The 24,280-nt window shown below is 36.1% G+C and overlaps 1 protein-coding gene and 1 non-coding gene across 4 annotated transcripts in view; one reads left to right on the top strand and one right to left on the bottom strand.

Annotated features, from left to right (window-relative positions):
• FHIT (fragile histidine triad diadenosine triphosphatase) overlaps window positions 1-24,280 on the bottom strand; it is a 1,404,433-nt gene that overhangs the window by 1,128,578 nt on the left and 251,575 nt on the right. The gene's annotated exons all lie outside the window — the stretch shown is intronic.
• Window positions 24,173-24,279, top strand: LOC130835421 (U6 spliceosomal RNA). The gene has a single exon (XR_009048905.1). It is a non-coding gene; the product is annotated as a U6 spliceosomal RNA (small nuclear RNA).

Genomic DNA, 24,280 nt, shown 5'->3' with positions numbered 1-24,280 from the left:
CATTTTTGTTAAGACTATAGCTGCCATAAATAGTGATTCTTCTGATGGATTCGGGCAAAGTAAATTGAAAACCTTCTGGAAAGAATTCACCATTCTAGATGCCAGTAAGAAGATTTGTGATTCATGGGAAGAGGGCAAAATGTCAACAATACCCCAGAGTTTGAAAGAATTTGATTCCAACCCTTATGGATGACTTTGAGAGGTTCAAGACTTCAGCGGAGCAAGTAACTGCAGATGTGGTAGAAACAGCAAGAGAATTAGAGTTAGAAGTGGAGCCTGAAGATGTGACTGAATTGTTACAAACTCATGATAAACCTTTAACAGATGAGGAGCTGCTTCTTATGTATGAGCAGAGAAAGTAGTTTCTTGAAATGGGAAAGGTCTCCTGGTGATGATGCTGTGAAGACTGTTGAAATGACAACAAAGGATTTAGAATATTACATAAGCTTAGTTGAGAAAGCAGTGGAAGGGTTTGAGAGGACTGATTCAAACTTGGAAATAAGTTTTACCGGGGATAAAATGCTATCAAACAGCATTGCATACTACAGAGAAACTGTTCATGAAAGAGAGGCAATTAATGTGGCAAACTTCATTGTAGACTTATTTTATTTAATTTATTTTTTTAAAAATTTTATTTATTTATTTATTATTTTTTTGGGGGTACACCAAGTTCAATCATCTGTTTTTATACACATATCCCCATATTCCCTCCCTCCCTCGAGTCCCCCCCCCCACCCTCCCTTGACTCCCCCCGACCCTGCCCATCCCAGTCCTCTAAGGCATCTTCCATCCTTGAGCTGAACTCCCTTTGTTATACAGCAACTTCCCACTGGCTATCTATTTTACAGTTGGTAGTATATATATGTCTATGCTACTCTCTCACTTCGTCTCAGCTTCCCCTTCACCCCCCGCCCCCCCCAAACCTCGAGTTCTCCAGTCCATTCTCTGCATCTGCATCCTTGTTCTTGTCTTGTCACTGAGTTCATCAGTATCATTTTTAGATTCCGTATATGTGAATTAGCATACAATATTTGTCTTTCTCTTTCTGGCTTACTTCACTCTGTATGACAGACTCTAGGTCTATCCACCTCATGACATATAGCACCATCTCATCCCTTTTTATAGCTGAGTAATATTCCATTGTATATATATGCCACATCTTCTTTATCCATTCATTTGTTCATGGGCATTTAGGTTGCTTCCATGTCCTGGCTATTGTAAATAGTGCTGCAATAAACATTATGGTACATGTTTCTTGTAGACTTATTTTAAGAAATCGCCACAGCCACCCCAACTGCCAGCAATCACCACCCTAATCAGTCAGCAGCCATCAACATAGAGGCAAGACCCTCCATCAGCAAAAAGATTACAACTCAATGAAAGCTCAGATGATGGGTAGCATTTTTTTAGCAACAGAGTATTTTTAATTAAGGTATGTACATTGTTTTTAGAAGGTTAGTCCAGTGTTTCCTAACAAGAGCATGGTGTTATTTGGGGTGAAATAATTCTCCATTGCCTAGACTGTCTCATGCACTGAATGACATTTAGCATCTTTAGCTCCTGCCCTGTTAAAGGCCAGTAGGACACCTCACATTTACCAATGCTCCGAAGGAGAGTAGTGCTTCTGAGATTGAGAACCACTGGCCACTGACCATGAGGTAGAGAAAGAGAAATTTGCAAGTGAGAATTTCAAGGAACTGTGAGGCCAGATATGAGTATTCTATGCGGACATTCTTACCTAGAAGGATGGCAAGAGAGTCCTGGGCACAAAGAGTGAGCTAGGGAATAAAGTCATCAATAAATACAGGGGAGTAGGCAGTAGGATAGGCTGATCCCACGTGCTTTAAAAGTACTTCTGTAGATAAAGAAGAAAAGCTGTCTAGAAGTGACAATGAAGATGAAAAGAAGACACCAACTCCACTCCAGACACTGAAAAAAAAAAAAAACCACCCACCACTTGAGAGGGTGACAGAGAAGCAATACGCTTAGCGGGTAGCCAAGAGTATCAGAGCAGTGCTGTCCGACAGAACTTCCTGTGATGATGGAAATGCTGCGCAGCTACACTGTCCAATAAGATAGCCAACAGCCACGTGTGCCTATCAAGCCCTTGATATGAGGCCAGTGTGACTGAGGAACTGAATTCTTTACTTTGTTTAATTTAAATTAATTTGAACATAAATAGCCACACGTGGCTAGTGGTTAGTTACTGTATTCCACAGTGGAGAAGAGTAAAAGGTGAAAGGAGCAGTTAGAAATGAATTTGAGTTTGAAGACACCGGAGATTCTTTTTAATAGTCAAGTCTTGAGAAAAGGGGCAACAGTAGGTGTGAGTCTAGGTGAGCTGGTGTTTCTGGAGAAGGAAGGTGAGAAAAGCAACGCTCAGCAGTATCAGCATTTTCAATAAGCAGGATCCAAAAGCTCATCTTAATTCATTTTTACCTCCTCCTCAAATCAATTTCTGTACTGTATCGCTGTGGAAGACACTTGAGAAAATCTCCCTCAAAGTTAAAATGTCACCACCATGTAAGAATTATTCCTTCTTATGAGACGCCCCTGTTATTAATAGACTGTGGCTATTGCCTATTTTTCTGGGGCCTAAGTGTCCCTTCCCCAAACACTGGCTTTCCATCTCTAACAAAGGGGAAAAAAAGTTACTTCTGAAAATTCCCTGTTAAAAGATGCTGTTATTTAGAAACGATGTTTCTTTTTTGTGTTTCTGTAAAAGAATGTAAGAACACATAAGAACACGTTCTTTGTTATCCAAAATAAGGTAAAAGTATTTTGAATGGCTACAGCCATAAGTGTATGATTTGTGCCTTCACAAAATAATGAAAAAGGGTCATGCACCCCCACGTCCCCCCTACTACACACACACACACACACACACACACACACACACACACTTCCAGAATGGCCTCATGGCCATACCTTTAGAGACTTGGCTGCAAACTTCCCAGCAACAACTCTGTCAATATGTCCTCATCAACCAAATGAGCAATGCCAATGTGGGACCCAGGACCACTCAGTGGAAGAATCCCAGGTTCAGGCAGGGGACAGGCAGAGTGCAGATAACACCTGGATATTGCTTGACACTGCATTGGATTGGGAATAAAGGAACAGCAAAACACTTCTGATTAGTTTCTGACAGTGTTCTCAATTTCCACTTAATTGCAATCAAAATATCGAAATATTCTCTGTCCCCAGAGAGGGGACACAGTCCCTAGTTTAATAGACCCTAAAATACATAATTAAGAAACAACCGCTGAGAGACTAATCACAGTAGCACTATAACTGGTCAGATTCCTTAGTGGACAAAAGTTAATTTCTCTTGGTCTTAAGGCAGAACCTTTCCCTTAAGTGCCTTCACCAGATGCCAGTACATGTCTATTCTGGCCTCTGTATCTTGTAGGCTGAGGGCTTTCTACATTAACCATGCTTCTGAACTCTAGGGATTGGCCAGAGTCAGGCAAAAGGATCAAAAAATGAAGGGCCAATAGATGTCCACAATGTTGGCGAGATGTCTTCTATCAGATGCTCAGCCTCGGATCTACTTCGGGTCCAGGTTGCAGATTTAAGCTTCCACTATAATGAACTCCATAGTTTCCAGTATTTGATCCATTAAACTAAGAACCTATTCTTGCTTTCCCCTTTGGTTTCCTCTGATGGGACTCTGACCAACATGGAAGCCAAAAAGTATCCTGGTGCTAGACCACCCCAGTTAACTATTCTATCTCTGGCCACTGCCAAGACAGTCAACTCGTATCTTAATTTTATTGGGACCAATAAGATTCAAAGGAGAGTAGGTGAATGGAATGCTTAAAGGCCATCTCAGCTACTGAGAAGAAACCTTGCAAGTCACAATGAAGAACAGCAAAAAAGAAACTGAATTATTAATTCCCATTGCCTCTCTCTATCCACAAGCCCCCTCTGGTGGAGGAACTACTAGGTAATAAAATAGTTATAATAACAATAACCAAAATTAAAAAAAAAAAGAAAGGAAGACAAGAAAAAGCAATCCACAACAAGACAATCAATCCCTGTAAAACTGAGTCAAAAGCAGCGATCAGCAAATGTGAGATACGACTGGAAAACCACTTACAGATGAAGCAGTGTGATGAATGATTTTACCAAAAGGTCAACACTGCTCTTTTATCTTCGCCACTCATCAGTTTCCATCGCCCTCAATTTGTCTGGCACATAACAGAAAGCAGGCCATAAAATATTCACCATAAAAATTAACCTTATTTTGCAACATCAAAAAAAGAAACATATAGTTGGACATAGTCTAAGCATATGGGCCAGATTCTCAATTAGAATTCCTCATATACATTATAAAAAGCATTGACATTTAAAACCCTGTTATAAGAGGTAATGTACTCAGCAAGTACCAGAACTCTCTACCCTATGCTCAGCTTTGCTAATCCACTGTTAGTACTCAAACAAGGGAAGGCACAATTAATCCTCTCCCAAAGACCATAGCAATAACGGCAGCAGGGGTACTAGTGTCAGCATTTCCCCTACTACTACCTTGGAAGCCAAACTTCTCTGTACCTTCTGCTTCTAGCTGGCGTGGATGCCAGGCTTTCAACTTCAACATGCCTACTATACATTCTGACCAATGAGCTGTGAGATGAACTACCTTCACACTCCCATTTGACAATCTTGTTACAAAAAGGAACACAATACCAGATGAAAATATATTTTGAAGCAGGAGGGATTCTAAAAATTAACATATCTGAAAACTGCCAGATCCCCTTAACCAGAGCTACAAAAGTCATTAAGCCATTTTAACAGAGCTGATTAAATTGATTCCATCAGAAAATAGATCACTTCCCTCCTCTCTATCCTGCCTCTGAATTTACCAACTGCTTCTCTGATTTCATAAAATCATTAGGATATTTTGCATCATGTAGATATAATCTAAGTTATCTGATTTATTGAAGAACTCTTCTCCCCAGACTCTGCTTAAAGAGATTACTTAAACATCTGATTATTTATTTATATCACTGTTATTTGCAGATTTGAAAAAAAAGGAGGGGATCAATATCATTGTTACTTGAGGATTTGGAAAAAAAAAAGAGAATCAAGATGAAAGAAAAATGGTCAAAAGAGTACTGAGAAAGATATAGCTACAAGGATGTTCATCACCACATTATTTATTTTATAAGAGTAAAACTTGAAAATCCTACATTTCAAACAACAGAAGACTGTTTGAATTAACTATGGTATAGTCATAAAGTGGACTACTTTGTAGACACTGAAAATTATGTAGCAGAATATTTAATAACGTGAAAAATATGCATGGTATTATTAAAGGGAAAACACATTGAAAAAACAATAAGGTATAGTCTTAAAACATTTATTGACAATGGTTTTATTTGGATAAGACTAAAAGTTTGGCAATTGATGGGCTAACTCATTCTCTGTTTAAAATCCCCTTTCTAGAAGAAGCAAAATTGTCACTCTTTGCAGATGACATGATATTATATATAGAAAACCCTAAAGACTCTACCAGAAAACTGCTAGCACTAATCGATGAATTTAGTAAAGTAGCAGGATACAAAATTAATGTACAGAAATCTCTAGCTTTCCTATACACTAACAACGAAAAAGCAGAAAGAGAAATTAAGGAAACTCTCCCATTTACCATTGCAACAAAAAGAATAAAATACCTAGGAATAAACCTGCCTAAGGAGGCAAAAGACCTTTATGCAGAAAACTTTAACACACTGATGAAAGAAATCAAAGACAATACAAACAGATGGAGAGACATACCATGTTCTTGGACTGGAAAAATCAACATTGTGAAAATGACTGTACTACCCAAAGCAATTTACAGATTCAACACAATCCCGATCAAATTACCAATGGCATTTTTCACAGAACTAGAACAAGAAATCTTACGATTTGTATGGAAACGCAAAAGACCCTGAATGGACAAAGCAATCTTGAGAAGGAAAGATGGACTTGGTGGGATCACGCTTCCTGACTTCAAACTATACTACAAGGCCACAGTGATCAAGACAGTATGGTAATGGCACAAAAGTAGAAAGGAAGATCAATGGAATAGAATAGAGAACTCAGAGGTAAACCCAAGCACATATGGGCACCTTATCTTTTTGACAAAGGAGGCAAGAATATACAATGGAAAAAAGACAGCCTCTTCAATAAGTGGTGCTAGGAAAATTGGACAGCAACATGTAAAAGAATGAACTTAGAACACTTCCTAACACCGTACACAAAAATAAACTCCAAATGGATTAAAGACCTACATGTAAGGCCAGACATTATAAAACTCCTAGAGGAAAACATAGGCAGAACACTTTATGACATATATCAAAGCAAGATCCTTTTGGACCCACCTCCTAGAATCATGGAAATAAAATCAAGAATAAACACATGGGACCTCATGAAACTTAAAAGCTTTTGCACAGCAAAAGAAACCATAAACAAGACAAGAAGGCAACCCTCAGAATGGGAGAAAATACTTGCCAATGAAGCAACGGACAAAGGATTAATCTCCAAAATATACAAGCAGCTCATGCAGCTGAATACCAAAAAAGCAAATAACCCAATCCACAAATGGGCAGAAGACCTCAATAGAAGGTCATACAGATGGCCAACAAATACATGAAAAGATGCTCAACATCACTAATTATTAGAGAAATGCAAGTCAAAGCCACAATGAGGTATCACCTCACACCGATCAGAATGGCCATCATCAAAAAATCTAGAAACAACAAATTTTGGAGAGGGTGTGGAGAAAAGGGAGCTCTCCTGCAATGTGGTGGGAATGTAAGTTGGTACAGCCACTATGGAAAACAGTTTGGAGGTTCCTTAAAAAACTACAAATAGAACTACCATATGATCCAGTAATCCCACTCCTGGGCATATACCCAGAGAAAACCATAGTCCAAAAAGAAACATGTACCATAATGTTCACTGCAGCACTATTTACAATAGCCAGGACATGGAAGCAACCTAAATGCCCATCAACAAATGAATGGATAAAGAAGATGTGGCATATATATACAATGGAATATTACTCAGCCATAAAAAGGAATGAGATGGAGCTATATGTAATGAGGTGGATAGACCTAGAGTCTGTCATACTGAGTGAAGTAAGCCAGAAAGAGAAAAACAAATATTGTATGCTAACTCATATACACAGAATCTAAAAAAAAAAAAAAATGGTACTGATGAACCCAGTGACAGGACAAGAATAAGGATGCAGATGTAGAGAATGGACTGGAGGACATGGGGTTGGGGGGATGGGTGGCAAAGGGGAAGCTGGGACAAAGTGAGAGAGTAGCATAGACATATATACACTACCAACTGTAAAATAGATAGCTAGTGGGAAGTTGCTATATAACAAAGGAAGATCAACTCCATGATGGGTGATGCCTTGGAGGGCTGGGAAGGGGAGGGTGGTGGGGAGTCACAGGAGGGAGGGGATATGAGGATATGTGTATAAATACAGCTGATTCACTTTGGTGTACCTCATAATCTGGTACAGGAGTGTAAAGCAATTATATTCCAATAAAGAGCTTAAAATAAAAATAAAATAAAATAAAATAAAATAAAATAAAATAAAATAAAATAAAATAAGATAAGATAAAATAAAACCCCCTTTCTCCAGCTCTCCCTTAAAGCTAGGGGTGGTTCTGTAAAATGAGATATAGACAGAAGTCTGCTTGCTGGCACTTTTTTTGTCCTGATAATGGGGCAGATGGGGGCTCCTTTTTCTGTTGTCTATACCAGACTGAATCAGCTGATTGATCCATGACCACAGACTGTCATCTCAGGCAACCAACACTGGGGGAAAGAAGACAAAACCTTGCAATCAGCTATTAGATACCACCAAACAATAGCTGCAACTTGTTTTACTGTCCTTGTAGATATACTCAAAGAACAGCCCCTAGGAATCTATGGAGTTTTACTGAAATGAAGGTAAGGGTTTGGGTCATGTGCAGAATAGTAAGTACCACTTCAAGAGCAGGGCAGCCACATTGCCTCTCAATTGCAAAATACAGGCTAGTCATCTTGAAAGCTGAAAATTCACTCTCAATATACCTAATAGGAATAAATATGGTCATGTATCTCAGCCAGTTATGGCCCAAATAAGCAAGGGATAAATTAATATAGATAAGTGACAGAAATACCAATACTGCCTAGATTTACACACATCTCTTACTAGAGCAGCTATCATTTTATGCTGTGGCAATCCGTTTGCATTTCCATCTTCCCACTAGACTATAACCTCCCTTTAAGCGAGAACCATTTCCTTTCATCTTTGCTAAGGATGCCCAAGTCTTCTTCCTTCCAAGGCCTCAGAACCAAACTTAGTCTCCACTATAAAAACCTAGAAAACATGGCAGCAATTTTGACTCATTCTAAGTCATCCTACTTTAAAAAATAGTCAACAACTCTTTAACATTTCCAAAATATCCTGAAGGAAGGGGAAAATCACACATTAAATTCTTGTCAAGTAACATTTACCTCCTCGAGCCCTGACTAATCAGAAATGACTGGACTTGGCAGCTCCTTTTATCACTTGGTCTATAAGCTAAATTCAGCTCTGATTGTGCCAACTGGAAAATGACAACATCCCTTCCCACTTCACAGAACATCACATCCTGCCCATCACTCTAGAGTCTGGCAATATGGCATGACCATTCCCCATCAGATCAAGTAGAAATTATAAACCAAATTTAAACAGTCCTAGTAGTCCCATTCCAGAAGAACAATGGTGAAGTTAGAAGAGATTAGAAGGGTGCCAGATTTATTACTATTGATTCCCTGCTGGCAATTTCATGAAAAGATATCCACCACAGTAATATAAAGAGCATCTCGCTCCTTTCCAACCCTTTGCCTTCAAGTTCTTTAAAAAAAATTAACCAAGAAGGATAAGAAATTAGAAATTGGTAGATGGGGCCCAAGTTTCTCTACAGAATAAGAAGACTTCATCACTACACCCTAATTATGCATATCTGCTCCTGCAGAGTCCAATACATTTATTTATTGAGCCTTACCACTGCCATCCTGGTAACCCAGAGAAGAAGCCAATCTATAATGACTCAAGCCACATTTCACAATAGACTCCAAAGGACACATGATGTCATTTGCTAAAATGACTCAATCCAGATGGAAAGTACTCTGACCTATACATAATTGATTGACCTTTGCTATGCTTTCCTGGTTATTTATATACTATCATATGCATGAATGTATATCACTGGTATTTACACTTGGCAGCTACTTTGGAGAACGCATTATTCAATTGGGATTTGAAGCTTTTTACAACCATTTCCTGACCAAATATTCATAAATGAAGGACAAGAAAAGATGTTATCTTAAAAATAACATTTAATAGGCTCTGGAAGCTTTGTTATTCTAATCGTTTTAAAATACAGTGGACAAGATCTATCTATGTAAAGTTGAGTTCAAACCCCTAAAACCAAGGATATTAAAGGGCATTTTACCTGTTTTCCATTTAGGGCTCAATAATGATAGTAAAAATATGCCTTATCAAAAGAGTGGGTTATTTTGGATAATAACTTGTGAGAAAAGCATCCTGTGGAGAAGGTAATTAGAGACCATAATAAACGACCAGAGAAAAGAGCACAACTATATGATGCTCTTTGACTTTTTTATTTAATTATGAATTTTGTTTTCCGAAAGGGGTAAGCTACAAATTAAATAATAATCAGATGATCAAGATGCTTTCAAGATAATCATAGAAAGAGAGGCAGGGACTTCCATGGTAGTGCAGTAGTTAAGAATCCGCCTGCCAATGCAGGGGACATGGGTTCGATCCCTGGTCCAGGAAGATCCCACATGCCACGGAGCAACTAAGCCCGTGTGTCACAACTACTGAGCCTGTGCTCTAGAGCCCGTGAGCCACAACTACTGAGCCCACATGCCACAACTACTGAAGCCCATGTACCTAGAGCCTGTGCTCCACAATAAGAGAAGCCACTGCAGTGAGAAGCCTGTGCAGCACAATGAAGAGTAGCCTCCACTCGCCGCAACCAGAGAAAGCCCGCGTGCAACAATGAAGATCCAACACAGCCAATAATAGATAAATAAGTAAGTAAATAAATAAATTTATAAATAAAGAAAGAAAGAGAGGCAGTTGGACACACTAGATTAGGGAAGGAAAATATGTAGCAGGTATGTCCTTATTCCCACTTTGCATACTCAGGGCAGACATCAATAACTGACCACTGAAATAGATTAAACACTTTTCCAGTCTTATTCCAGGAAAACACTACCAAAAAGATGGACTTGAAACATGAAGTGAAATATATTTGCCATTGTCTAACTAAATAATCATATATCCATACATAAATAATCATAATTCATTTCAGATCCCAAGTCATGTTAAATATCAAAAACAGTGATGCCATTATGAAATACTCATAATTCAGTACTCCTTAGTTTGCTTGTCTAAACTAAATTTCCACTGATCTGAAGGTGGATTCACTGGCACACACTGCTATTGTGTTTTAATAATACAATTAAATAGAGAAGGTTGTATCTTATATAATGCTCAAATTGATCCTATCTCTTATTGTCACAGACTCCAAAACCCAATATAAAACTAAAAAAAAATTTTAAACCAAAATTTAAAAGCAACACGTTGAATCCTAGGAAAATATGGAATCAAATTCAGCAGTTTTCTCTGAGTTGTGGCAGGCTGGTGTGATCCCTAGGATAAATAAAAACCAAAGAGGAAGTCTAACCAGCATAAGATGGAAATGCTTATATGTTCACAGAAAAATATTATACAGCAGTGAAAAGGAATGACCTACAGTCACACGCATCTACAGGGATAAATCTTAGAAACAAAGGATCAAGTGGAAACAGCATATACTGAAGACTACATACAGTAGTGCTTTCCAACTGATGTGCCTCAGTGACTAGGTTACAAAGGTCCTAACATATTGATCCCCTTATTTCTGGGGGTGAGTAATAGCTGGAGTGGCCAGAGTCTTTTAGTGGGATATGGATAGCATTTATCCCAAGGCACTGTACAATATTTTCAAGTTCACTGTATGCCAAGATGTGAAGAAGTTGGGAAGCACTGACATATGGTATAAAGCCATTTTTATAATGCTCAAAAACTAAAATACATCTTGTTTAGAGATACATACATGTGTGACAAAATTATTTTATAGGAGAAAAGCAAAGAAAGGATGAGTGTAAAATGCATCCAGTACATCCATTCCTTCAGGATAATGGCTGCTGTCAAAATACAGAGGAGATGAGATATAGGGAAGGAACACATTATAAAGTAATGTGGGTAGTGGGTTCATGGGTGTTAGTTTATTATGCTCCAAATATATTGTTTTATAAATATAAAATATTACATAATGCTTTTTTAAAAACATCAAACTTTAGAAGCCAGGCAACTTTCTAGCTTATTCAGAATCAGTTTTTCACAGTGGAATCTTAATCATCTCAAGCATAGATACAACTTCTCAGAGAAGGCATACAACTGAGAAAGATACAACTTTCTCAGAAGAAACCCAGAGGTTTCTAATGGTCAAAACCCTACTTGATGATGACAAGATTTTGTTCTGCTAATTCAACAGAGTAGTCCAGATATTTCTAACAGTCAACTAGAATACCCTACTCAATGATTACAGGATTTTGTTCTAATATAACTAAGAATATTCACAACAAATTGCTGGACACCTAAAGTTCCGTTTCCACACACCAACAAAAATATCGTAAAAACTACGTGCAAGCCTCTTAATTAGGATTCGTTTAGTTACAAAAACCAAAAATTCACTGTGGAGCTCAAGAAAAATGGGGGTCAGAATGAGAAATCAGAGGTATCCCATAACACATAGGACAGGAAGTAGAGCCAGGCCTCATGAGGAACTGGAGCCAGAAAGAGGGGAGCCGTTCAGATCCAATAGTGATATATTCACACGCTCTCTAGGGCCATAGGATCTTGTTATCTTTACTTCTTTCTGGAACATTTACCCTATTGCTTGTTCAAGATCAGTTACTAAACTGGGTGGAGATAATTTTCATGTGGCTCTGTATGGGTTCACAGAAAAGAGCAGTGAAGTACACAAAGAAATGAGACAAAGCAAACTAGAGCCAGAAAAAGACAGCAGCAGCATCTTCTTTTCTATCCATACATAGTCATTTCATCCCCGTGACTCATTTATTTTGTAACTGGAACTTTGTACCTCTTAATCTCCCTTATCTATCTTATTTATCCCCTCATTCCCCTCCCCTCTGGCAACCACCTGTTGTTCTCTGTTTTTATGAGTCTGTTTCTGTTTTATTTCTTCATTTGCTTTGTTTTTTAGATTCAACATATAAGTGAAATTACATGGTACTTGTCTTTCTCTGTCTGACTTATTTGACTTAGCGTAATACTCTCTAGGTCCATCCATGTTGTTGCAAATAGCAAGATTTCATTTTTTTATGGCTAAGTGTGTGTGTGGGGGGGTATACCACATCTTCTTTATTCATTCATCCATCAGTGGACACCTAGGTTGTTTCCACATCTTGACTATTGTATATAATGCTTCAATGAATATAGGGGTGCATATATCTTTTCAAATTAGTGTTTGCTTTTATTTTCTGCAGAAGAATACCCAGAAGTAGAATTGCGGGATTTTGTGGAAGTTCTATTTTTAATGTTTTGAGGAACCTCCATAGTGTTTTCCATAGTAGCTGTACACATTTACATTCCCCTAGGTGAGCTTCTTCAAAGCAGGGGTAATGTCCCGTCCTCCTTTATGCCTCAGAGCCTATTCATTGAGTAAATGCATGTAGTCAGGCACATTGAAAATTTTATTACTATTTTCTAGCAATTAATTCAGGGAAGAAAAGTTGAATCTAGACTTAATCCCTCCCTATTCTTCTGTATGAACTTAAAATTCTTCAATAAGAACACTTTAACTCAAACTAGAAGTACACATATCAAGCTGAGTTATTACAAGCTCAAAATCACATAGTTGTGAAGCTTTTTGGAATATGTAGTCATATTTAGGCTAAAAATCCTCAAAGGCACTCTCTGTCAGCTTGTAGATATGCACAGATTTTTCCCAATATACCTATATTGATGTAGATATAAATATACCTGGTATAGAAGAATAAGGCATGGTAAAATTTTCTACCTAAGGACATAAAATCCATATACTTAAACTTATGAGAAATTTGGAGAAGTACAGTATATGCATGTTCTGGAAGACTTATGTTCCATTCTAAAGAAACGAGTCTTGGCAAACTTCCCTAGTACCAAGAACTGTTTAGCAGGAATTAATTTTTAAATGACATAAGCTAAAAATGAAATAGATGTAGTATTATTTATAGATAAGTCTTAGTCTTCAGTAATTATTGAAGGTGACACTGGTATGTTTTATCAGTGGTAATTGGACTGAGTTTGATCAAATGTCTCCCTTTTCTCATAAAAAATAGATGCAATGTTCTGATTTTCACTGCTATTCCAGGTCTGGTGGCACTTCATCATGTTCAACTTGGTAGCCTAAATAATGCGGGGGGGACGGGGAAGCATAATTTCAAAGAAATAAGTATATCTGCAATAGAAAGAAGGTTAAGTGAGGTTCATGTCTCCACACACATGCCCCTAAGTTAAGAGAAATTAACTTTAAAAGACAATGTTTTATCTTGAACAGGGGGGGAGTCTTGTCTTATCATTCCAGCTAGATGGAAGTATTTGGCAAATGTCTTCTTTGAAAAACATTATTTAGCAATGGAATTACAGTCAATGTCATAAGGACAGATAAAGCAAACTGAAGGACAAAAGGATAAATGAAGAAATGTATAGGAGTGCTTGTCAAGGCAAATTCCATTGATGAGTGTCACCAAATGAAAGGGATACTGGATTACATCAAGTTCAACAACTTTCCTTACTCCAGGAATTGTCAGTCTTTAATATTCATAATGGACTTCATGAATTTTCAGGAGGGCGATAGAGTATGCAGAACTTGCCACACTTATTGCCTATATAAAAGCTTTACACACTCTTGGGACTAGCAGTGCTATCAGATAAAGCTAGGTTGAAATTCTAGGTCTATCACTTAGTAGCTGTGTTCCCATCCATGTGCAAGTTTCTTAATCCCTCTGAGCATCAGTTGCCTCATTTGAAAATTTAGTCCTTTAGTTTACATTTCATCAGATCTTCTGCCTTTGACTTCCCTTAGAAATTATTTCCTATAATTAACAACAGATAATAATATCTTTAGCTGCAGTAATTCATCTCCTATTCAATTTACAAATTTCTACACCTTCTTTTATGCATTCAACAGTTAAGCATTTGGCATATGCCAGGCTAACCTGGTAACAGGATATCAATATACATAGTTTCTGAACTCACAAAGCTTATGGTCTTGTTGGGGAGACACTGATGAAATCTTAACACAGGTTAGCAACAGGTACAAAAAGGAGAGACTATAACAAGAGGACTAAACTGTAGAGGAGAAATACTGGAATTGAAATTTGAGGAGATGAAATTAAGTCAGTGGAGATAAAGGAAACAAAATTCCAGAAGCCAAGGTAACAAACATGTACAAAGACCCTGTGGCAGTAGGGAGGAGAGTGATTTTGAGGAGGAGAAAGGGCAGTGTAGTTGGAGTTCGGAGGGCTAAGGGAGATAACATGAAAAGAATCAAGAGAAAGACGGGAGCCATGTTAGGTTTTGGAATGGGGAAATGATTTCCACCTGGGCAGTGGCATAATCAAACTAGCATTTTGAAAATCTCCCTCAAGCTACATTTGGAAAATGGATTGGAGGAGGATGAGAGTGGATGCAAGGGAATCAGTCAAGAGGCTATTGCAGTAATGATGATAATTTAGACTATGATGGGAACAGTAGATATGGTAGAATTACAACGAATCTGTGAGAGATTTAGGAATTGGTAATGAATTGGGTAAAGGAGTTGGGTTCATTTTACACAATAAAGTCCTAAGCTTCAGTATTTGATCTGGTATATAAAACGTACTTCCAAATCAGCTGATGTTTTTTCTTTGCTATATTATGGCAGTTTTATCTCAATTAATACAATACTTCTCCTCTTTTGAAAACTGTCATGATTCTTAATCATATTCCACAGTGGTCATTGTTGGATGTTTATGCCTTATGGAATAGTGGAACCAAAGACTTTAAAATATATTTATGTTACATATATAATGTGCCGTTTGTACATTATCATTACTCTTAGCTTAATGCATTGTAAACTACACTGCTCATCTCCTCAACCATTTAAAATCAGCACTGGTATGTGGACTACTTATTCCTGCCTAGGATTCACTCAAGATGAGAGCAAATTTATTTGTGTGAATATGTATGAGTGTTGCTTTGGGAACAAAGGAACAGTACTGTTACACCATATTGGTGGTTATCATTCCTTCCCCAAAGTGTTGCTTAATCTCATCAACAAACAAACAGAACGTGGTAAAATAACAAGGATTACAAATACTTAAGAGTTTAGGAGATTGACTGCCCATTTGTTGAATTTGACAGGAAGGATAAACTTGGTCTCCATATATACACTTGAATTTTAAAAGATTTAGACAGAAAGTTCATGGCTCTTTGAAGATAATATTTTAAAAATGTATTAAATACATAAATAAAAAGGATGGAATAAAAATATTTACAGTGGTTACTTCTGAGGAATGGGTTTGGGGTGCAAGTATAGCGGACTTTGCCTATTACTTTACACGCTTGAATTTTAACAGCAGGCATTATTCTGTAACCAAAATAAAAGAAAAAAGAGCATATATAAAAAACAAGATCAATAAAATAATGTCGCTGTTTGGTAATGCCAGGATAGTGAAGGCAACATTGATCATAGAAACTAAATGTATTACAGTAGACTTTCATTGTATACAACTATTTTTCACAGTCCATGATCTGACTAACCCATGGCATTTATCTACACACTAACTAAATTGATATTGAAAAGGGTGTAGCAGTATTTGAATCCCAACTATACCAAAGAGAATTAAACTTATTAAACTCCTATTAACATTTTTAATTGAATTATAGGTAAATAATAGTAAGTTGTTACAATGTGCATAATAGGTTGTTTCTGGTCAATTAAAATTATTAGTAGGAGATGTGGTGAACACCATATTTGTAAACAGAAACTATTTTTAAAGGAAAGTGGCAAAATCCACATCCAATCTGATGGATTCAAAGTGTTGACAACAGCAACCCCATTTGAGAACAGAAATGAGATCCTCCTCATATATTCCCTACATTTAGATTATGGCCACTTCAAGAGAAAAAGCAATTCACATTTTAGACAACCCAGTCATAAGGTTTCCCAAACTGGCCATACATAAGAATCACTTATTTGTGCTTATTAAAAATACAGATCCTTGCCCATCCCAAAATTATGATGATATTCTATTTTTCTTACCTCATTGAACTTGTAAGAGTCTCTGTACAATAATGAACAAAAGTTGAAATAACAGATGCATTTATCTTATTCACAATCTCAACAAAAAAATCTGTCAATATTTCAACATTAAGTAGTCTGAGGTTTTCTGTAGCTTTTTTGTAGACATCATTTATCTGATTAAGAAAGTACTGTTCTATTCAACAAGGACGCAGATACAGAGAATGGACTGGAGAACTCGAGGTTTGGGAGGGGGCAGGGGATGAAGGGGAAGCTGAGATGAAGTGAGAGAGTAGCACAGACATATATATACTACCAACTGTAAAATAGATAGTCAGTGGGAAGTTGTTGTATAACAAAGGGCGTCCAACTCGAGGATGGAAGATGCCTTAGAGGACTGGGGCAGGGAGGGTGGGGGGGACGCGAGGAGGGGGGAGTCAAGGAAGGGAGGGAATACGGGAATATGTGTATAAAAACAGATGATTGAACTTGGTGTACCCCCCCAAAAAAATAATAAATAAATAAATAAAATTAAAAAAAAAAAAGAAAGTACTGTTCTATTCCAATTTTGCTCATTTTTATCATAAATGAGTGCTAAATTTTATTAAAATATATTTCCCCTTATCTACTGAGAGGATGATGTGGTTTTTCACTTTAACTCTATTAGCATCATAAATTGCATTGACTGGTTTTCAAATAATCAATTTGCATTCTTAGAATTAACCCAACATGTTAGTAATATATTATTCTTTTTATACATCTAAATTTTATTTACTAATTTTTACTAATGTTTTAGTTAGGATTTTTGCATCTATTTTCATGAAAACAATTGGACTATGAATTTCTTTTCTTTTAATATCCTTCTTGGCTTTGGGGTCAAGGTTATGCTATCCTAATGTGAGTTTATATCTGATTGTTTCCTCCTTAAATATTTGGAAGAATTTGCTGGAGAATTTAACTGGTATTTTCTTTGTCAGAGATCTATAATAATGAAGTGAATTTCTTTAATAGATATAGGATAATTCAGATTTTCTAAAATGCATTATATCTATTTTAGTGTGTTTTTAAGGAACTTAATCCATTTCATTTAAATTTTCAAATTTATTGGCACAAAATCTTGGTGATATCTTTTTATCACTTTTAATATCTATATTCTAGTGTTATTCTTTTTGCATTTGTGATTTTAGGAATTTGCGCCTTATTCTTTTTCTTAATTATTCTTATCAGAGTTTTATAAATTTTGTTAGCCTTTTCAAAGAATCGACTTTTGGCTCTATTTTTTTTACTATTTGTTTTCTATTTCAGTGACTTCTGCTCTTATCTTTATATTCTTCTAATTTCTTTGAGTTTACTTTGCTTGTTTAGATCCTTGAAACTGACATTTAGATCACTGGCTTTTAGCCTTTCTTTTTTTCTAATATAAGAATTTAAGGCTATAAATTTCCCTTACAAGTACTGCTTTAGCTGCAACCCACAAGGTTTGATATATTAAATTTTCACTATTGCTTAAAAATATTTCCAGTTTTCATTGTGATTAGTTACTCTGACACATGGGAGAAAGAGTATTAGTTAATTTCCAAATATTAGAATTTTCTCATTTTCATTTTGTTGCTGATTTCCACTTTAATACTATTGTGATTAGAAAATAAACTCCGTCATCCATATTTTGAGATTTGTTGAAAAATACCTCTGTCTAGACATATATACTAATGGCCAAATGTTTCTTGTGCACTTAAAAAGTGAACATTCTTCAGTTGGTAGGTGTAGGTATATATATTATATTTCTATATATTACTATATAATATTAATATATTATAATATTATATTATATATTCTATATATTTCTGTATATTAGGTCATGTTTGCTAAATGTGGTATCTGAATCTTCCATATGTTTACTGACTTTTTTCTTCATGTTCTATTAATTATTGAAAGGTATGGTGAAATCCCAAATAAGTTTGAGGATCTGTATATGTCTTGTTTTAGTACTACTAGTTGCTTACTTTTTAATATTTTGAGGTATTTCTATTTGCATGTATACATATAACTACACTGCATCTTTTGGTTAATGTTTGCATGATATTCTTTTTTACTGTTAACTTTTTATGGCTTTATATTTAGAGTGTGCCAGGTGCAGTCAGCAAATAGTTGTCCTTTTTTATAATCCAGTCTAATAATCTTTGTATTTAAAGTGAAGTTTTTAGTCTTTCACATTTGTATTAAATCTCTACCTTAATTGGTTCTTTATACTTCATTTACCCCACACCCCATTGTCACCTTAGGTATTATTATGACTTTTTACTGTAATGCTACATATATTTTATTTTTCAAGCCTTTTGTTATGGAGAATTCCAACATATAAAAAAATAGAATTAATAATGTAATGAAATCCCCATATCCAACAGTTTGTTCAATGATCATTAGCTCATGACCAGTCTTGTTTCATCTCTATTTCCACCCACTTTTCCCTCAACCATATTATTTTAAAGAAAATTCCAAACATCATATCATATCTCTTGTAACTATTTTTTGTCACATTCTATTTGGCATGTATCTCTAAAGGATAAGTAGGTTTTTAAAAACATAACCATAATATCAAACAAAAAAATTTAACAATAATGCCAGAATGCCATCAAAAATTCTGCAAATATTCAAATTTCCAAATGTCATAACTATTTTTACAAGTATTTTAAAATCAAGATCCAAATAAGTTCTGCACACTGTGATTGGTCAATATGTCTTTTAATGTTTATTTTACCTAAAAATCTTCCTAAATCTTTTTTCCCTTGCTACTTGTTCATTAGAGAAACTGGATTCTTTGAACTAAGGTTTTCCATTACCTGATTTTTTGTATGGTATTATATTAAACAAAATGTTCCCTAGCTGTAAATTCTATTTGTTGGTAGTTAGATCTAAGGCCTAATCAGATTCAGGCTCATTTTTTGTTGTTTTGTTTTTGGCAAGACTACCTCATGGCTGATGGTGTGTATTCCTCCTTCAGCAGGCACACCATGTCTGGGTGTATTCTGTAACATTCCCAGTCATTAATATTAATGCCTGGATCCATTAATTCACTAGAATTTAAAAATAAGAATATTCTAATTATTATTTTTTCATTTATTAGCTGGAATACTATTATCGAGAGAAAATTCCCTTAACTTAGTAGTATCATAAAGGCAGAATAAATGTTCAATTCTTTAACTTTTTATACAACTTTTTATACTATATTTTTTAAATTAATTAATTAATTTATTTATTTATTGGCTGCGTTAGGTCTTCTTTGCAGTGCACAGGCTTCACAGCACGTGTGGGCTTTCTCTAGTTGTGGTGAACAGGGGTTACTCTTTGTTGCAGTGCACAGGCTTCTCATTGCAGTGGCTTCTTTTGTTGTGGAGCACAGCCTCTACGCACACGGGTTTCAGTAGTTGTAGCACGTGAGCTCAGTAGTTGTGGCCTGAAGGCTCTAGAGCACAGGCTTAGTAGTTGTTGCACACAGGCTTAGTTGCTCCATGGCATGTGGGATCTTCCCAGACCAGAGATGGAACCCATGTCCCCTACATTGGCAGGTGGATTCTCAACCACTGGGTCACCATGGAAGTCCCTATTCTATACTTTAAAGTAATAAGTAAACCATCCTTCTATGGTAACCAATTATTACTATTAACATGATGAACCTACGGATTTAAAATATTTAATTTCAATCATTGCAGCTCCTAATCCAGTGGAGCTTAAATTGTCCCACCTTTGGTTACAGGGAGTTAAACTGCTTGCTAGACATTATTTGGGTTGTTTCAAGCATTCTTTATGCATTTATATTTACTTGTATATTTACCTTTTCTGGTGCTTATTGTGCCTTCCTGCACTTCCATGATTTCACCAGGGACCATTTCGCTTCTGGCTGTAGAGCTCCCTTTGACAGTTTCAATGTAGATCAGCTGATAATTAATTCTCATTTTAATTTTTCTAAAAATATCTATTCTGAAGGATATGTTCACTGCATAGAGAATTCTAGACTGACAATTACTTTCTGTGGCTCTTTAAACACTTCATACCATTTTTCTTTGGCTTCCATTGTTTTTGTTTAAAACTTATTTATGAGTCAAACTGGTATTCCTTTGAAATTGTATCTTTTTTCCTTTAGATATTTTTAAGATTTTCTATTTGTCTTTGGTTTTTCAGTAGTTTTACTATAATATATATAACATTTTATTTGATTTTTTTTGTTTATTTTTTTTTGTTTATAGAGTTTCTTAAATCTCTGGCTTGATATTGTTCATTAATTTTGGAAAATTCTTGATCAGGATCTCTTCAAATATTGCTTCTGCTACTATTTTCTCTCTAGTCCCCTTCTGGCCTGTAATGACCAGGCACAGACCTTTGCATCATCCAATATGTTTCTTATGGAATTTTCTGTATTTTTACATTCTTTTTTCCATTCTGTGTTTTAATCTGGGTATTTTCTACCAGCTCTATCTTCTAAACCACTAATCTTCTCTTCTGATGTATCTAATATGTTTTTGAATCCATCTACTGGGTTCTTAATCTCAGTTACTGTAATTTTAAGTTTGAAGTTGTCCATTTGATTCCTTTTATAGATTTCAGATGTCTGGTGAAATCCTCTGTCTTTTCTTGAACATATTATTCAGTTATATGGAAGTCTATGTCTGATAACTCCAATATCCAAATCACTTCTGAATCTATCACTTTTGGCTATTTTTTCTTTCTTGATTTTTGGTCATTTGTTCCTATTTCCTGGCATGCCTACTAATTTTTTAGTAAATGACAGATATATTGTTTATGGAAAACTGTACAAGTTTGAAAAATGTTACCATCCTCCAAAGATGATTTGACTTTCTTCTGGCAGGCAGATCATCTTGGTTCAATTGAGGCTGGTATATTTCCAGTTTGCTTTTATCCTAGGATGTAGCTATTCAAGAGACTCAATTAAAAGACTTGAGTGTTTATCATGGTCCTACCTCCTCAGAAGCTCCGTGAGACTGCTAAAATCTCTGTGTATTTACCTTTTAATCTCTTATCAGGTGTTTTCAACAATTTTTTTTTTTTTTTTTTTTTGGTTTTACCCTAGAAGTACACAACAAGGCCTCAAGGGAAAATTCCATGCAGCATTTTGACCTCAATTCTCTGTGCTTCCTTTCCTATGAGATCTTGGTTCCTTAAGCACTGAACTCTGTTGATCAGGAAAAAATTAAATCACTTCCCTTTTAGAAAACAAAATTTTAAGTTATATTCCTTACTGATGTGTTTATGCTTTTATTTCCCTGATTTTTAATATTTTAAAAACCTACCACATTCTCATTATTCCAATATAAACACAAAGAAACATGTAGAAATAGAAAGCAATAAAGTATTGACCTTCACTAGGCAATCAACGCTGAGATGATGTCAGGAAATCTGGAGGTTTCTCAGGTAGGAATATGGAAGAGAAGAGAAGGGAGATGTGTTATTTATCGCAGACAATACTCAGCACAATTTTATTGCTCCTTGGGGAATCCAAAGCTTTTAAAGGTGCTATTATTATTTGGAAGCCCTCCAGAGAGCACTAAGTATTAAAAATAGCACCTGTACTCTGCTAAGTCAAATCACCTGTTTATTACCCAGAGTGACGAAAATCATCTAATAAAATATTACAGACACTTGGTCAAAATCATGGACATAATTCATATGCTCAGAGAAGTTAAAGGAAATGTCTATGCCTGGCTCAATTTTAATGAGAAGATAGAGATAATATCACTATTGTTGTTTTTTAATTAAAGACACTGAAGCTTTTTCAACAGTCAAAATAAGACCTCTGTAGCAGCATCTTCTGTTTTTCTTGCCCAGCATCTACATAAAACCTTGTCTTTGTAACAGTGGCCCATTTTTTTTTTCCTTTGGAGAGACTGCTCCTCCTCCAATCCTTGGAATACAGGTATAGGAATGTGACCCAGGCCTGGCCAATCACTGTTCTGTTCCATTGATCACAGTCATGGTACAGCAATAAGTATGTAATCCGAGTTATTTTGAAGAGACTCAGTATTTGGATTTATAAAAACTACTAGAGGGACTTCCTAGATGGTGCAATGATTAAGAATCCGCCTGCCTATGCAGGGGACGCGAGTTTGATCCCTGCTCCAGGAAGATCCCACATGCTGTGCAGCAACTAAACCTGTGCGCCACAACCATTGAGCCTACACTCTAGAGCCCGTGGGCCACAACTATTGAGCCCGTGTGCCGGAACTACTAAGCCCATGAGCCTAGAGCCCACGCTTCACAAACAAGAGAAGCCACCGCAATGAGAAGCCTGTACATCGCAATGAAGAGTAGGCCCCACTCACCGCAACTAGAGAAAGCCCGTGTATAGTAACAAAGACCCAACACAGCCAATTAACTAATTAAGTAATTAAAAAAAAAAACCTACTAGAAAGAGAAACTCTGCTGGGATAGCTAAACCAGAAGAATGAAAGGTCCAGTGTGGTGATTACCACATAAAGAAGGCCGACTTACAAGTGCAGCCAAAAGCACCTAAGACTTCTCAGTTACATGAGTCAGTAAGTGCTCCTTGTTGCTTAAGCTAGGTTAGTAAGACTGGGTTTCAGACCCGCAATCAGGAGTCCCTATTAACATAGCTACATCCAAAAAAATACACAGCAGCAACCAAGTCTGTTGACAAGAGTGATTAACTCTCAGGTTTAAGACAAAACTCTACCTGCTAAATGAAATGAAGCAGTGGTATTAGGAACATTTCTCAGGTATGTGGTAAACTGCATTCCAGTCCACTGATAATGTTTTCATTTCCCATCTCCACTTACATTATACCCAAGACATGAGACCTGAACATTTATCAATAATATCAAATAATGTAGCTCAATTCTTCAGACTCCAAGGATAGGTTACTATTGGCATTTTAGCCTGTTCCTCATAGATGTTAGTTATTTGGGGATTGGAACAAGTTATAAAAAGGTTCTAAGAAGGGGAAACATTTATATGCTTTATGTTTTTAAAATGATGTCTTCAGCTCTAACAATACTGTGGTTGTTGGTGGTAGTCACAAATAATATTCCTAGGAGAAAGCCTACAAATAAAATAAGAATTCCTCCAGTAATCTTATTATCCTTTAAATGGACACAGATTCAAGCATGGACACAGATCACACATTTGTACTCATGGCATTTAATTACAAATAAAATAAAATCTGCAAAACCAAAATTTTAAATATTAATTTAATAACCTTTATGTACCTAGTTTCTGACTGATTCTCTTCCTGTCTGGAGAGGCATCTAATGTCAAACTGTCATATCAAGGTGAAATTCAGGTGAGCCGTGGTAACTGAAAAGGCATGAGGAAGGCACGTATCAGAATTATTAATTTTAAAAAAGATGAAATACTCTCTTCCTTGAGATTATGCATTGCCAATATACACTGAACTTTGAAGTGTGGCTTTATTTCCCTCATTTGTAACCAATCACTGTTGCCAGAAGGAAGAGGCTAAAAAGAGAAAGATTTTAAGAGAAGTGTAGCCATTTAAAAACCCCCAAATAAATGAGAAGTCAAAAGAAAAAAGACACGTTGGTTATTTGTGGTTATTTAAAGAAGAATTTTCAGTGGGCCAACCATGGCTGATACCACATTATAAACAAACCAAAACTTATCAAGGCAGTTGTTTTTAAACTATTTTTGAATGTGAACCACAGTTTTTAGATAGATAGATAGATAGATAGATAGATAGATAGATAGATAGATAGAGATGACATGTATACACATACATAAAAATAAAGCACTCTGTGCTCGCTTCAGCAGCACATATACTAAAACTGGAACAATACAGGGAAGATTAGCATGGCCCCTGCGCAAGGATGACACGCAAATTCGTGAAGCGGTCCATATTTTTT

The sequence above is a fragment of the Hippopotamus amphibius genome, chromosome 13 (assembly GCF_030028045.1).
Source record: "Hippopotamus amphibius kiboko isolate mHipAmp2 chromosome 13, mHipAmp2.hap2, whole genome shotgun sequence".
Classification (NCBI taxonomy): Eukaryota; Metazoa; Chordata; class Mammalia; order Artiodactyla; family Hippopotamidae; genus Hippopotamus; species Hippopotamus amphibius.
Note: the sequence above shows the minus strand (reverse complement) of the source record. Positions and strands in the feature narration are given on the sequence as shown.